We start from the raw sequence: 15,801 nt of genomic DNA, 5'->3' as shown, positions 1-15,801 counted from the left end.
AGTGACAAACTATTAAAGACCGACTTGAGCTGGAGCCTAGTCCCACAAAACTACAGTAAGTTAATCTTTCATAAACAGTGATCAAAACCCTGCCCCAGCTGCATTTTTTGCCCCCTCCAAGTCTCCATGGCAGTGCTTGGGGACCCCCTGCCCAAACAGGGTTCCCTTAACCCTGCTTGCAATGGTTCAGATCGTCCCCTCTGACGTTCCCGCTCTGTATCTGCTGCACCTTGCAGGAGCCTTCAGTGTGTGACCAGAATCATATGCTGTACTTCAGATGAGGTTTCACTATTACCATATAGATTAGCAAGAATATTCCCCTTCAAACAATTTTTGCTAAATATAGAGCACTGCACTTTGTATTAGTCATTTCCATCCCACTCCTACCCCCTAACTCTTTCCTTCCTTTCTGTTATCCTAATTTTTCTCTATATGAGCTCTATTAATTACGTTTTTCCAGTTAGCTTCCTCAATACACTTCAACTTTTAGAATAGTTATTAATTACATCAAAACAAGAGACAGTGTTCAGACTATCCCTAGAAACTCTTCAGTGGTCTTCCTCTTAGTATTTTCTCTTATAATTCTGTCCTTTACCATCTTACCTCAGGATCAGCTAATTCACCACAATTCCTCAATGAGCCATAACTTTTCACAATCCTGTTCTGGCTATTGTACCAAATACCTTAATGATCTCCACAAAGAAACAAGATTTACCGAAATTCTTTTATTTAGACTATCAGCTGCCAAAGAGCGAGCTCAGATTAGTTTGGCACAATTTAAATTGCTGACTTTCATTTCATTTTGCATTGTCGTATCTTTTACTGTTCCCTACAGCGAACAAATAAGGAGTAATCTTCATTCTTCCCCAGTAACACTTTCAGTGCCTTCAGAGAGTACAAGGTAACTCAAATTCCTCATCAGTAGACGTTTGTACTTCAAAAAGCAGCTAAGTCAGCTAACTATCTGAGAATTTGAGTACAGCCTTTCATTTCTGGCTCCCGTTTAGTGTTTCAGACTAAATTCTTCCCCAGACACTGTCTCATCCTCACTCAAACCCCACGGCTCTGCTACATGCACAGAAGCCTAACAAAAGGAAAAAAACCAGCTTCTGAAGGAAGGAGCCCCATGCAGGAAGAACAGTCAACTCCTGGGTCTGTATGCTAGGCAGAAGATCAGGCACAATGAGGGACCACAAAGAGGTGGCATCGTGTTGTAGGCTATGAGGATCAAAGATGGTTTCAAGAAATAAACAATCATTAACACTAAAGAAAGTAAGAGAATAACTGTTATTCCCCATTGACAGAGGTGATAAGCATAGCTCAAACAAGATAAACGCTCTGTGTAATAATATCATTAAGCTAAAACACATTCTATAAAATGAAATAAATTGGATGAGAGATGTCAATGTGCTACATTCCCAGATTATCTGTATATAAGCATGTGATTTTATACAACAGGATCACAACGCTTTTTTTAACCTAACCCACATTACTATTTCCGCAGCAGCAGGAACACTTGCTTCAACCATTCATTTTGCTTTTTCCAGCATCCAAAAATGTTACCACGCCTGATCTTTTGCCAGTTCCACTGCTTGCATAACTACATCTAAGACAGAATTTTGAAATTATCCTTTAAAAAAAACAAAAACCAAACAGAAAACAACAGTTTTTTCCTCCAGGAAGGTTTACTGAAGAAGGGGGGCACTGTTTTCCAGTTACCATAGCTGGGCAATTTAAAAGGCTATGTAAAGACCCCAATTTTTTAATTACATGTATAAATACCTGGGTGCCTTGCAGTCTATCTTTCACACTGAAGCTCCACATGAAGGGCTTACAGGAACTACTAAATGAAACACATTAAAAGAAACACTAATTTTTTATTTATTTTTACCAATTAAGTTATTCACATGCATTTTCTGCCCTACCTCAGTTCAAGGATTCTTCACGTGTGCGTGTATGGGTCTAAGGATGTCTAAAAGAAAAAGGATTACCTTACAAAATTAAGGCTATTTTTTTCTTGGAATAGCTGTGTTACCCAGGATATTTGATCACAAACTCTGTGGAGCTCCACTCAGTGCTTCAAAATTTGTCACAGATAACTTTTCTATTTCAGAGAGCTTTTTTCCGTGTCAACATAATTCTTTCTTTTAATGTCTTTATCTGAGATTTAGAAGAAATCAAGAAAATCTTTGCAAGTTCGTCTTTTGTGACACAGCACTGCTGATATGACGAAGCCCTCTTTGAATGTATTGGTGGTGCAATACTAGATTATAAAGGGAACGTTTAAACTATGAATTACCAAGCCATCCAAAGTACAGCCTCCTTACAGCTTTGTCTTCCCGCAGTCCTCCTGTATGCCACATTTACGGGCCGGCTTTGGACTTTCAGCATTTTGAGGCAGAGCTCACATACACATTACAGGCAAGTACATGGCCCCAATCCCAGCAGAAACAGAACTGAGATCCTGATCAAACATCACATCTAGAAAACCACTTTATACTTATGAAGTTCATTTTAAACATCAGGGGACAACCACTTCTAGTCAAACCTACAGCATCACGTTTCTTGTAAAGCTACCTATGAACATCAAGGCTATAGGCTCTATTTGTGACAGCCCAAGCTCAGTTATTGAGGGGAAAGTGGGGGAGGAAGCTTCCAAAACAAAAGCTTATTCAGACCTCCCCCATGGCCCATCCACTGCCATTTCCTAACAATCTTCTAAACTGCCAGATTAGTTTAGGTTGATCCCAATCTTTTGGGAACTAGATCCTCTGCCTCCCTCCCCACCCCCAACCCCCAACCAGCATAAGAAGCGGCAGAGAGAAAAGCAGTTTCTAATTTGAGCTGTTTAAATCAACAGTATATTGAAATAAATTTAAAAGGTTAACCTTCAGCATTACAGCAGCAAGCAAGAGCTTCTGCACCCATCCATTCAGCTACTGAAAATGCACTCATGTAACTGAATTTCTGAGTTAGGAACAGACATCTGAATTTTCAACCTACGTGACACTGCTGTGACAGTAATGCTGTTTGGCTGTATAGTGTGTTCGTTACAAACTGTTCTTCAGATATTTTTAACTAACTATGCTTAGTTATAAATTCACCGAGTGAAAAGTTGGCATAAAAGGCCTTAAATTAAGAATGTTTGGGTGCACAGTTAACCTAAATACATATATATTCCATACATATATGTGGAATACACACGTAAATCTCACTTTTCAAATCTAAACCCATTATAAATCTGTCAATTCTACAGTTTTGAAAAACTTTTTATATATCTACAGGGAAAGGTATCTAATCTATAGGAGACACTGATAAGCTGTCCTTAGGAAAGGACGCCAGCTCTTCTCTCAGCACAAAGCAGGCAGATCCCCTTTCCAACCTTCTTCTTAAAACAAAGGTTGAGAAGAACTGCTGAGGAGTTTGGCCTCTCCTGGTCCTCACTGGCAGAGACAGGCTTCTGGAAGACACTGATGCAATTCCCAGCGCCCTGGGACTCGGTGCAGCTGCATCCAACTGGGAAGGGAGGCTGCCCTGCAGCAGTGACTCTGCCACCACATTGCCCAAAGCGCATGCAACATGAGACGACTTCTTTGCCCTCATCCCAGCCAAAAAAGCTCTTAGCCATAGTGCTCTGACAGGATACTCAGTAAAATGCAACAAGTGAGATTTAGAAATGATTGTTCATGACGTATTGAAACCAACAGTTTGGCCTAACAGACAGTTAGGCCAAAGCAGGTGTCGAGGCAATCAAGTGAGGTTTTGTAATCCACGTAACATCTCTGCAAGATCGGAAGTGGAATGGTACCACACACAAAAAAACCCAGAGACACACATGCCACTTAAGGACCAGCAGAACGAGTCACAACCTACAGGAGCCAGATGAACCGTCCTGGAAAGCCACAAGTTAGGCACAAGAGAGACAACACACTGCTGTAGCACTGTCCATAGGGTCTGAACTACGGTGCAGAGAAGTACTTCTCTGGAAGCAGAAAAGTACAGCAAAGGCTGAACAAGCAGCTCCTAGCGCTAGCGAATTCACAGAGTCACAGAATGGTTTGGGTTGGAACGGACTGTAAAGATCATCTAGTTCCAACCCCCCTGCCATGGGCAGAGATATCTTTCACCAGATCAGGTTGCTCAAAGTCCCATCCAGCCTGACGCTGAACACTTCCAATGACGTGGCAACCAAGCTTCTCTGGGTAACCTGTGCCACTGTCTCACCACCCTCATTGTAAAACATTTCTTCCTTATGTCCAATCTAAACCTGCCCTCTTTCAGCGTAGAACCATTGCCCCTTGTCCTGTCACTACAGGCCTTGGTCTAAAGCCTCTCCCTTTCTTATAAGCCCCCTTTATCTATTGCAAGGCTGCAATGAAGTCTCCCCAGAGCCTTCTCTTCTCCAGGCTGAACAACCCCAACTCTCTCAGCCTTTCCTCATAGGAGAGGTGTTCAGCCCTCTGACCATTTCTGTGGCCCTCCTCTGGACCTCCTCCAACAGGTCCATGTCTGTCTTGTACTGAGGACCCCAGAGCTGGATGCAGTGCTCCAGGTGGGGTCTCACCAGAGCGGAGCAGAGGGGCAGAATCCCCTCCCTCGACCTGCTGGTCACGCTGCTTTTGATGCAGCCCAGGATATGGTTGGCTTTATGGGCTGCAAGCACACATTGGCAGCTCACGTCCAATTTTTCATCCACCAGTACCTCCAAGTCCTTCTCCGCAGGGCTGCTGTCAATCCCTTCATCCCCAGTCTGTCCTGATACTGGGGACTGCCCCAAACCAGGTGCAGGACCTTGCACTTGGCCTTGCTGAACTTCACAAGGTTCACACGGACCCACTCCTCAAGCCTGTGAAGGTCACTCTCAATGACATCCCTTCCCTTTAGTGAATCAACTGCATCACTCAGCTTAGTGTCATCTACAAATGTGCTGAGGGTGCACTCAATCCCACCGTCATTGATGAAGATATTAAATAGTATTGGTCCCAGCATGGACCTTTGAGGGGTTACAGGTTTCCACTTGGACACTGAGCCATTGACTGTAACTCTTTGGACATGACCAACCCACCAATTTCTTATCCATCTAACAGTTCATCCATCATACCCATATCTCTCCAATTTAGTGGCCGGAATGTTGTGGGGGACCTTATCAAAGGCCTTACAGAAGTCCAGGCAGTTGACATCTGTAGCTCCTCCCTTGTCCACTGATGCAGTCACTCCATTGTAGAAGGCCACTAGATTAGTCAGGCACAATTTGCCCTTGCTGAAGCTATGCTGGCCGTCTCTAATTGCCTCCCTGTCTTCCATATGTTTCAACATCTTCCAGGAGTATCTGCTTCATGATCTTACCAGGCATGGAGGTGAGGCTGACTGGTCAGCAGTTCCCAGGGTCCTCCTTTTTACGTGATGCTTCCCTTTTTCCAGTCACTGGGGACTTCACCTGACTGCCACAACTTCTCAAATATGATGGACAGTGGCTTGGCAACTACATCAGCCAATTCCCTTGGGACCCTGGGAAGGAGCTTGTTGGGTCCCATGGACTTATGTATGTTCCTCTGGTGGTCTCAAACCTGATCTTACCTTACAACGGGAGGAACTACCTTGAGGTTCAGGGGCTTGACAGATGTGGGAAGAGTGATCACCATTGAAAACTGAGACAGAAAATTGTTGAGTGCCTCTGCCTTTTCCATGTCAGTTGTCAGCAGTTCTCCTGTCTTATTTATTGGGGTGGGGGGGGTGAGGTGGGGGTGTGCAGCTGTGGATTTTCTTTAATCTCCCTTTTCTGGCCAATGTACCTGTAGAAGCCCTTCTTATTATTCTTCGCATCCCTTGCCAATTCATTGAGATTTCGCAGACTTGGATGGTCCAGAAGAACTTTCCACCCAAACATCAACATAATCAACACCAGGATGCTTGCAGCTGACAGTGGGGGCAATGGCACACCATTACCCAAACCCAGGCAGCACCAACAAGACAGAAGAGGGAAGCTCTTGATGAAACACAGTTATCCCACTCGTGGAAGCAGCAGAATACCGACACATACATACATGCATGCATACAACACACATGCTGATTTCAGTATGCTCATTTTTCCATGAAGCACATGCAGCCTTCTACAATATGCAACGTAACTGCTGAAGCACATGAAAATATATTGAAAACACAGGACAGAGGGACAAAAAAGTTCTACATGATGAAAGTTACACCACTATGAATGCTCCATTTTGAGTTGTATCAAGAAACAAACTAATATGTCTATAACATAATAAAAAATGTTCATGATTACTTTAAAAAAAAAAAATGATAATCTAGAACAGTAACTGCCCCATTCTGCAATGGTTAGTAATTAATTTACTTTAATCTGCTTCACTGTAGGCAAGCCACCAGAACTAACAAGGCACTTGTTCTTTATGAGCTATGGAGAGCTTAAAGAGAAGCACTCACAAGAAATGGGATCTCCCCATAAAGAACCTGAGCTACTGTGAAAATATTTGAGCAGCATTAATCACCAAACTGCAGTTCATCTAACAGGACCTACCACAATAAACAGAAACCAGAATAATCCACCTACTGAAATGATGGTATTGCCTTGTAGAGCCAGGAGCCCAGAATGAGCAAGCCCTTTCTTTTGGCATTAGGATATAAATCTACCTTCTTTCTGTAACTCAAAAAGTGCACTTCACCTCGTTCCGAAACATTGGTAAGAAAAAATGCCTACTAAATAACAGGAAATGGGCTAAGAGAAACTGAAAACAGGTAGAGAGTTGCTGCGTATTATGAGCCCAATAAATGGTAAATACAATTTCTTCTTGTGATACATGACTTACAAATATTGAACACTGTTTCCTGCTTATGCTGTCTTAAAGACACCTACACAAACTTGAGGAACTTCTAAATACTAAAATATTAAACACTAGAAATCACTAATAAAGTTAAGGAATACAAGGTAACTGCACAGCAGAAGAGGTAGATGAAGAAACAGCAACATGAAAGAGTATCCTACTTTCTCTAGCAATTTGTGGCATTGCACACCCTAATAAAGAAAAAAAAAACAAAACAGGAAATTAAATCAAATCAGGGCATCTTAGGCATCTGATGGCAAAAAATAAAAAATTTTTAAAAATTCAGATTTCCAGGACAAAGCATCCACTTCTTTGTGGTCTTAACTGCCAACTTTAAACATTTCCAATCATGAAGCATTAAACAGAGCTCTGTTCTCTAGTTTTAGGCTCTGGTGGGGGTGGTTAATGCAATTTCTGAACAATCTAACAAAGCAGGGCTCTCTCGGGCCTTTTCACCCAGCATTAATGGGAGGGCTCTCTAAAGCTGAAAGGCACATTTTACTCCCTACTGCAAAAGCTGGTTTTGGAAATGGTAGCATCAAACAGACCCATGCAGGGAAGTCAGTAATAAGAGGTTAGGAAACGAACCATACTCCATTCACCACAAGGAACTCGGTCACTATCAAAGCTGATGGTGTGCAGTTGTAACTGAATGTGGACAAAAGCAGAAGAGGCCCTCTCCAGAGCCTGTGCCTCTTCCCCAACGGCTAAGGCACTACTTGCTGGTCAGAGCAGGAAAAGGAACATCCTATCTATGCTGAGTATTTTTGTGGTCTGCATTGTTTCCTCCTGCAGAATTGCTGAATCTTCTTACAGAGCTCAGCTTGGTCTTTATGTCCTTTAAGTGTGAACTGCTTTCTGAATTCATTCCTTCAATCTTGTCAAGGAGGTTCCAGTCCTCAGAATAGTAGGGCCTCGATGGCCTCTTGGCATCCACCAAAACCTACCAACAAGAGTATCATGACCATGTTCAACATCCAACAAGCTACCACATCCAAGCCACCTATAGCTGTACAGCAGCAAAGAGGAGGGATCCCTACAAAGGCAGTAAGCACAACTAGCCGTCCCTCCATCAGCAGGAATTTGAGCTTTTTTCCCATGCTTCTGCAGTATCTTTTAGTGCACTGCAGCGCTCAGAGATTTGAAAGACCAGTTTAGCCAGGTGCACTTGGTTTAATAGGTACATCTGTAGAAACGCTGATGAATGCCTCTCTTCTCCAAAGAAAAACACACTTTTTCACAACTTTGACTCTTGGCTTTATGCCTTATTGATGCAGTGTCATCTCATGGAGAGTTTCAGTTATCCAGATACAAAACAACTAAGAAGCATTAAAGTCTGCTAAGAGGACTCAAAATTGATTAACCTTCTGATTGTACACAGCTCTAGCAGATTCTAACAAGATCCGTTATTGACATTTCTGATCAGAAAAGCAATATAGTGTATCCATACAGTTGCGTGATTTCTCCTGCCTTCTTTCCCTGATAATCACTAACCTCCCATACACCTTCCTGGCACAAGTAATAGTTGACAAAACAGACAGGAACAGGTTAACTGCTTCGTCAACATCAGACACTGAATTTCTGTCACCATCAGGCCATCCTACTTCTTTCACTCTTTGACTGTAACTGCTGAACTATTTGACCTTCATCTCTAAGTGAAGATGACTTGGGCTTCAGGTCTCAAGCAATGATTGAGTGATACTTTCCACAAAACCCAGAAAAGTCAGGAGATACAGACTGAACACTAAGACACATCAGAAAGCAGTATGGAGAAACATTTCTCTAAAGTTTATAAAAGTCTGCTAGATAAACATATACTAACTAATTTACAGTCACATAACAGATACTACTGCCCTTCATTAAGCCTTCTTAGTATCTATGGTTATTTATTCTATGTCCAGAAAAACATTAGAGTATACTACAATGAGACTCCAATGTGCTGGGAGTTTCAGGGATATAACAATAAGTAACAAGGCCAAATCAGGAGTGTTAGAAGAAGCAGCCTAACCTAAAGTGCTAAAAGGATGAGAACATAGTCAGGAATTGTTTTTTGTAAGTATCTTCAATAGGAACAAAATCCTTCAAACTGTTGGATTTCAACAAACTGCTTTTCCTTAGATCTAGATGATGACATAGCCTATTCTGACATTAACAGAAGTACAATAGTTTTCATCTTGAAAGGGCTTTCCATTCTGAAGAGGGAAAAGTTTCTTAAATGAAGAATGCCCATTTCCCCCCCCTCCCCAAGTTGTCATTATACAAAAGTTTGGGGTGGACTTTTGATTTAACCTTTGATACTGCTTCAAGAGTGCATCTTCAGTGCTGAAAGTATCTTCAAGTACTGTCAGTTCCCCAACTATCCTTCTGCAAAGTGTTTGCTACCCTACTTTGAAACTACCAAAACTTTGCATCAACTTACTCCAGAAAGGAAGGCTTAAGTTTCCAGGCACACTGGATGCATTTTTGTTTTTTCCTACGCCCAATATAGGACTGAGAAGGAAAGGAAAGCGTTTATTAACGCAGTAGGCAAGAAGCCAAACAGAGCTCAAGCTTTAGCTTCCAACATCAGCTTCTGGCTAATGACAATCTCCCCCTTCTGTAAATGAAGAGGCTTTTATTATTTTCTTGAAATACAGTAACTCCTTTGGTCGGGATTTCTTAATTTCTTGGATCTTCTCAGAAAAAGCAGGCCTCAAAGAGCATTGAGATGCCTTATTGACACAGGAAGCAATACATTGTGTCAGTCTTCAATGGCAACAGCCCCCTCCCAGAAGTACAGGACCTCAATGCTGGAAAGCAAGGCAAGAATGATCTTTTCCTGGTAAACTGCCTCAGCCTTCTGTCATCATTTTGTCACAGAAAACCTTAAGTCACACCTGAAGTCTCATGTTTGATAATTATCAGTGAATACATCCTATGAATATGCCTAATCTTTTTAAAGCCATTTGGGCTTGCAATCAGAAGTGTTCTCTGACCTTAAACTGTACCGAAGTTTCAAATTGTTTGGAAAAGTACTTTTTAAACCAGCTGTTTTGAATTCACTGCGTACCATTCCTCCTCCCACCCATGCTGAGTTATAAAACACAACTGCCTCACATTCACTTTCTCCATACCATCTCTCACAGACACATAGTGGAATACAAACTATTCAAGCAACACCAGTCAATTCTAAAAAACTAATAATCTATTAAAAGCAGAAGAAGGGAGTAAAGTCAAAGTATAAAGACAATGTTGATCACAAGGCTAAAGTGCAGTAAACAAATAGTTTTATCTGCCTACAGTGATTACATTGTGTGCATTAAAATCACCACTTGAAGTTAAAATTGTTTAAGAAATACATGAGGATTGTATAAGTTAAGGAGCAGGATAAGTTAAAAACTTCAAGCTGCATACAGCAGATGAATTAAGAGAAAGCTGCTCTGTAAGGTCAGTTTTTAGGAATTGTGAAATTGAAAGCTACAATACAGCTTTTTTTATATATATGAAGTTAAAAATTAAAGTCTCAGTCTTTGTTTTAATCTGATCTCTACACTAAAATAGTATCCTTATAAAACTTATTTAAAAACGGGAAAGTGCAAACAAAAAGGAGCATTTGGGAAAAGTGATAACTTTTTCTCATGAGATGATGTATAAGTTCCTTGGATAAACTCAAGGAAGAGAATAGAGACCTAAGTGCTTGTTGGACCATAACTAAATAGTTATCATTCAAAATGAATTTGAATTTTCTCATTTTACTAACCATATTCAACTATATAGCTGTCATTCTTTCACCTAACCTCATACCACAAAAAGATCATTCCTGCCATCTACCATGGTTCACTTATTCACCCCATACTTAAGTTTTCAATTTTGTAAAACTGAGGAAGCCCTGAGCTGCACAAGGATGTTACAGAGATTAACAGCTGTGAACAGCTTAAAATAAGCTTTCCATAACTGGGTATTTCTTCACCAAGCTGTTATCCCCCACCACCAGCCTGGCTTTATTTGTAGCTGAGGCAGAGTTTGTCTGAGATACCAAGAGGCTGCTTTCAGCCATGTAGATATTCAAAACAATCCCTGTTACACAGCTTCTCAAGTTTCACTTTCCTTCCTTAAACAAGTAAAAAAGAGCTAAATCAGAATATGAGAACATGAGGATAAACATGTTAGGGTCAAGGTTCACATTCTTGCCGCTCAAGATAACTCCTGCTATTTTTCTTTAAAGCTGTTTCTAGCTCTTTTATTTGGGGAAAAAAATTAAATGTACTCATTATAACTGCTATCATGACACTTGTCCAGTCTGCAACTTTTCTTCAGCAGTGGAAAAGGCAGCAAGAGACAACATACACTGCTTACCTCTAGCAAATGCAGATGCTAGAGATCTCCCTGTTCCAGTTCCAGCAGGAGCCGGGACTGTTCTGCAGGCTCGGAAGCCCAGCTGGGTTTTATACAGACTCCTCAATCTGTGGGGATTAGACATCTTTACGGAAGTACAGATCAGAGTAATATGGAAGGAGCTGACAGAAGGCCATCAAGCAATTCTGCCTCCCAATCAGCTAAGCCATGCTGTTCATACTGGTTTGTAAGGGACTCAAGGCTTTAATTTTCCCAAGTGCTTTGATCAGCTGTGAAGCAATTCCCAGTACTGACCTTTTAACACTTTCCAATTGTCTCCAAATCACATCAAAGAATCACTGTTGTTCACACTTAGCTTTTGATTCAGGTTTTTTATAGATGTAAAATAAAAGATCCAAGCTGCTTATTTTCAAGCAGTTAATTCAATCACATTGGCACAGTTGACAGGTAATTCTATCTGGGCAACAAGTTTACTGAACAGCTTCCTTAAGATCTGATTTACACTCAAAATAAGCCAGGTATATTTTCAATCTTTATGCATAAATAGCACTTTCACTGTTCTCTGCATCTTTAATGCTGTAACACCACAGAATACCACTCTGTAGAGTCTTATTGAAAGACAGCTACAGAGCAAGAAAGGAGGGTCTGACAACCTGGTCTTGGCAGGAGCAAGCTACAAACCGCAAAACAAGCAGTAGGGAGAAACAGTCCTACAACTTATCACGTGCTCTGCTCTCCTGTGACAATCATCTTTGGTGTCAAAATAAAATTCACAGCTTAGTCCTCCAATTTGCTAGCTTTCTTCTGTTCTTGCTTGGAGTTGCAAAACTAAGACTTTTTGAAAGCTAGGCGTGCTCTATCACATTGAAGGAACAAGCCATTTCACTGAAGGCTGCCACTGGCAGGAAGGTCTGAAAAATCATGCCATTAAAAAAAAATAAAAAGAAAGGACAAATTTCATATTACAATTCACAGCAAGAAACATGTCAGGTTCAGAACATTTTGAAGATAGATTTCTTTTCATTTATGATAATGAACACATTTTAAGGAAGTCAGGTACTGTCCAGACACACAAGGAGGAGGGACCATCCTTGCTCTACGCAGCATGGGGGGGTGGGGGGTGGAAATGAAAAACACCTTCAGCTACTAAGCAGACCGAGAACAAGAGAAAAAACTGAATAAAACAGAGGTGGCAAAAGGTGTTCCTTGTTTGATATTTTTAAACAGCAAGTGGATTAATTGTTGCAAACTTTTTGTAAACTCGATCTTTAAACTTATAACAGCGCTCACCTGTGTGAGCCAGGGAAGAACAGTTTTGTCACAGCAATGTTTGCTCTCTTCAGTGTGTTCAAATCAGTATTACATCCCTTCGTCCTCCTCATATTTTGTGGGCAAGAAACATAATATGCACAATTCTGAGGAGGCATGGCTTGTCTTGTAATTCTGTACAGGAACAGGGAAATGAAATATTTCCTACATTTTTCCAAACAAGTTAAATATCACAACCTTTCCCTTTTATTATTAAAATTAATTAACTGTATGTATTAGAAACTTGTACTACTTCGCTAAAGTACTGGTACACTCAGGTTCTAATCCAGATGAGGCCCAACACAAAAAGTACCTTTCTCCTGATGTCTGCCACATCTCAGGTATTAGTACTTTAGCTTAGGTCATCAACAGTAAAACTAGAAACATCTTTTGCTCTTTCAGGCAGACATCTCAAAGCCCTTCAAAGTTGCTTATATTCTCTCTGGAGTACCTAATTAAAGGGAAAATCATCATGATTTAAGGAAACACGTTTTCTATAACTATATGCTGCCATTTTTGAAGATTAACTGCTTTATGGAGAGCATTTTAAATTTGATACATGTAGAATTAAACTGTCATTCAAACACCTGCTATTTGCCAACAATACACTGCAGGAATTTTTTAATATTTAGAAGGTATGCAGAAGCTTTAGTCAAGAACCAGAAGAATACACAAGGCAATCCCTGGCTGCACACTGGTCCTGGGGTAGATGATTAACAACATAAAGTTAAAAAAAAAAAATTTCCTCTTACCATGTATGTTTCAAAGTAATCGCTACTTTTCATCTTACTAGTTATACAAGTAGAATGCCAAAAGTCTCCTTTCTCCTCTGCAAGGCCTGTAATGACTGTTTCACCCCTTTTATCTCACTTCATCTCATCCTTCCACTTATCAGTGATTTTCACTTTGTGGCCTGGATTTTATTTAACAATTCTGTTGGGGGGAGGTAGAGGGCTGTCTTTTTAGATGCTTCACCTGAGTACCATTAAGTTTGGTACAAAGGCCTCTACCTTTTCTAGAAAACATCAGGAGGAGTCTGCAAAAATAATAGGTGACTAAAATTCACCAACTGAAAAACTAGTAGTTCTACATATCACAAAACTTATAGCATCTTGCAATGCTTCTTTGGTTGCCATAAAAAAAAAAAAAATTACACTGCATCTCCTACTTCCCCTAAAACTTTGGGTGAATTTTTGTGTTACTCTATTATCTGAATTCTATATTTGCATTATTTTGCCCAGGATTATTACTGTAGTCAGTTCTGTAGTTACCAAAGGCTACCCTGAGCCTTACTGAGTATGGGCACACATACAAAAAGTCCACAGCATTTTCCAACCTTTTAGAATGTTCTCAGTACTCCAAGACCAGTAAAAATGAACATGGATGGCCAGCAATCGCCACAGGCAACTCCTTCTGGAAACCGGGAGGAAATTACCAAGATTTACTGATTTTTTTATTTAAGCCTATTTAAGCCGATTCCTGATAAAATGAAACATTTAACATTTTCCACTTAGTTACTAAGTGGAAACACATGGAAATGCTGAGAGAAGTACATTATCCTACTTGTTTCCAAAAAGAAAGTATTTTTGAATACTTCTTTCCCGTAACATCCTTTCTGTTATAAAAATACAAAGGACAAACATAACTTCAGCAGCTATATCACAGCTGAAGAGTCTTCCTAAGTCCCATTTAATTCAATCTGCCTCTTTAGTCTTGACAGGCATGGATTCCTGATGTGAATTTTGAGGTTACCTTATGAATTTTTTTTTTTTGTTAAGTTTTAGTACAAAATCTCCTTTATTTCCTCTATAAGCACAAATAATTTTAAGATTTGCTACACAGCAAAAAAGAAAAAAAAATCTCTAGATAATTCTTTCAAATTGCAGTATCTGAGAAAGTTTTAGAACACACCTGCAAGTCAGATGGTAATAGATCACCAGGACTAGATGGCATTCACCCAAAAGCTCTACACCTTTAAAAAGCAGCTACCAAACAACTAATTGCAGGGAATAAAGTATCACTTTATTTAACCTGGTGAACTTGAAGCCTAAAACTAGCTTTTTAAGCAAACTGTTACACAATTTAAAAAATCCACAACAAAAACATACAGATGGACAAGGACAGTACAATCGATAGTTTATCTGAATTCCCACAGAAGTATTTTGCATGGGCTTCTCCAAACAACTTTAAAGAAAAGCTCACTTTCTTTTGTGAATCAGCAGCTGGTTAAAACATAAGAAATAAATCAAAAGCAAATTTAAAAAAAAAAAAGAAAAAGTAGAAAAAGGCAGCAAGTAGGGTCCCAAAAGAAACAGTGCTGCTCAATGTATTTATAAGTGATCTCAGAAGAAAGATGAATAGCAAGGTGGAAACATTTACTAGCAACAGAAAAATTATTTAGCTTAAACCTACCAAAGCTGTCACAAACAGAATGATTTCATGTTAATAAGCAACCAGACAATGAAATGGCAGATTTAACTCCGTGCTTACAAAAGCAAGTACTAGTCATGGGAGAAAACCCACCACTGAACAACAACCACTAAGTCAGTTAACATCACTCTGACTGGGGACCTGTGGCCATCCAGTGCTTCCAGACAAAAGTGCCCAAAGCTTTATTCTGGGCACACTAAGAAAACAAGTAGGGTTTATAAACATCACCAACAGGTATTTGAGCAGCAATTGCATCACTTCAGGTGAATCTGTCTTTTTGAAAAGAGGACAAGCAGGGGATAAGCAATTTGCCCGTCCACTATGTCCTGACTGGCAAATCCTTTCCTCTGGGCTTGGTTCAGTCTAATCCAGGAGCATTCTGTAACCAGTCAATGTCTGCAGTGTCCTCTGGATCCTCAGGAAGTCTCTCGCTCTCCACCAGTTCTGAAGCCAGGCTGTCCATCTGCCCCTTGCTCATCCGAGATGTATCCCACGCTCTCCTGTGCCGCAAGTTTCTTTCCTGCTGAACTTTCACACACTCACACTCTTCTGCCTGCCCCATCCCGTATTCTGGGAAATTCTGCCCCCAAGTATGCTCAGATGATCCCAGGAAGGAGCTATTTCCCCTCCTTCCAGACGGCTTTGCCTGACCTGAGTGCCACAGCCAGGACAAAGCAAACAAGCAGCCCTCCTCTGTGATGCATGGCAATCCTTTTGAAGAAACATGACATTTTAACATACAAATAGAACAGATCCTCTTTGTTATATCTGTTTGGAAATGATCTTGGAGCCACTGTTCAAGGATCTCAATAGACAGCAGCAGCCAAAGAGGTAAAAGTAATGTCAAAAGTCATTACAAGAAAGAATAAGCAAGTAAACAGAAGGCATG

The 15,801-nt window shown here is 40.5% G+C and overlaps 1 protein-coding gene across 4 annotated transcripts in view; it reads right to left on the bottom strand.

The window, feature by feature from the left end:
• Positions 1–15,801, bottom strand: part of PPP6R2 (protein phosphatase 6 regulatory subunit 2) — a 109,683-nt gene that overhangs the window by 60,362 nt on the left and 33,520 nt on the right. The window contains exon 3 of one of the 4 annotated variants that reach the window (XM_052790368.1): positions 11,175–12,085. The exons of the other annotated variants lie outside the window; for them this stretch is intronic. The gene's annotated coding sequence lies outside the window, so the exon portion shown is untranslated. The remainder of the gene's footprint in view (positions 1–11,174; positions 12,086–15,801) is intronic. 4 annotated transcript variants of the gene reach the window in all.

The sequence above is a fragment of the Harpia harpyja genome, chromosome 6, assembly GCF_026419915.1.
Source record: "Harpia harpyja isolate bHarHar1 chromosome 6, bHarHar1 primary haplotype, whole genome shotgun sequence".
Lineage (NCBI taxonomy): Eukaryota > Metazoa > Chordata > Aves > Accipitriformes > Accipitridae > Harpia > Harpia harpyja.
Note: the sequence above shows the minus strand (reverse complement) of the source record. Positions and strands in the feature narration are given on the sequence as shown.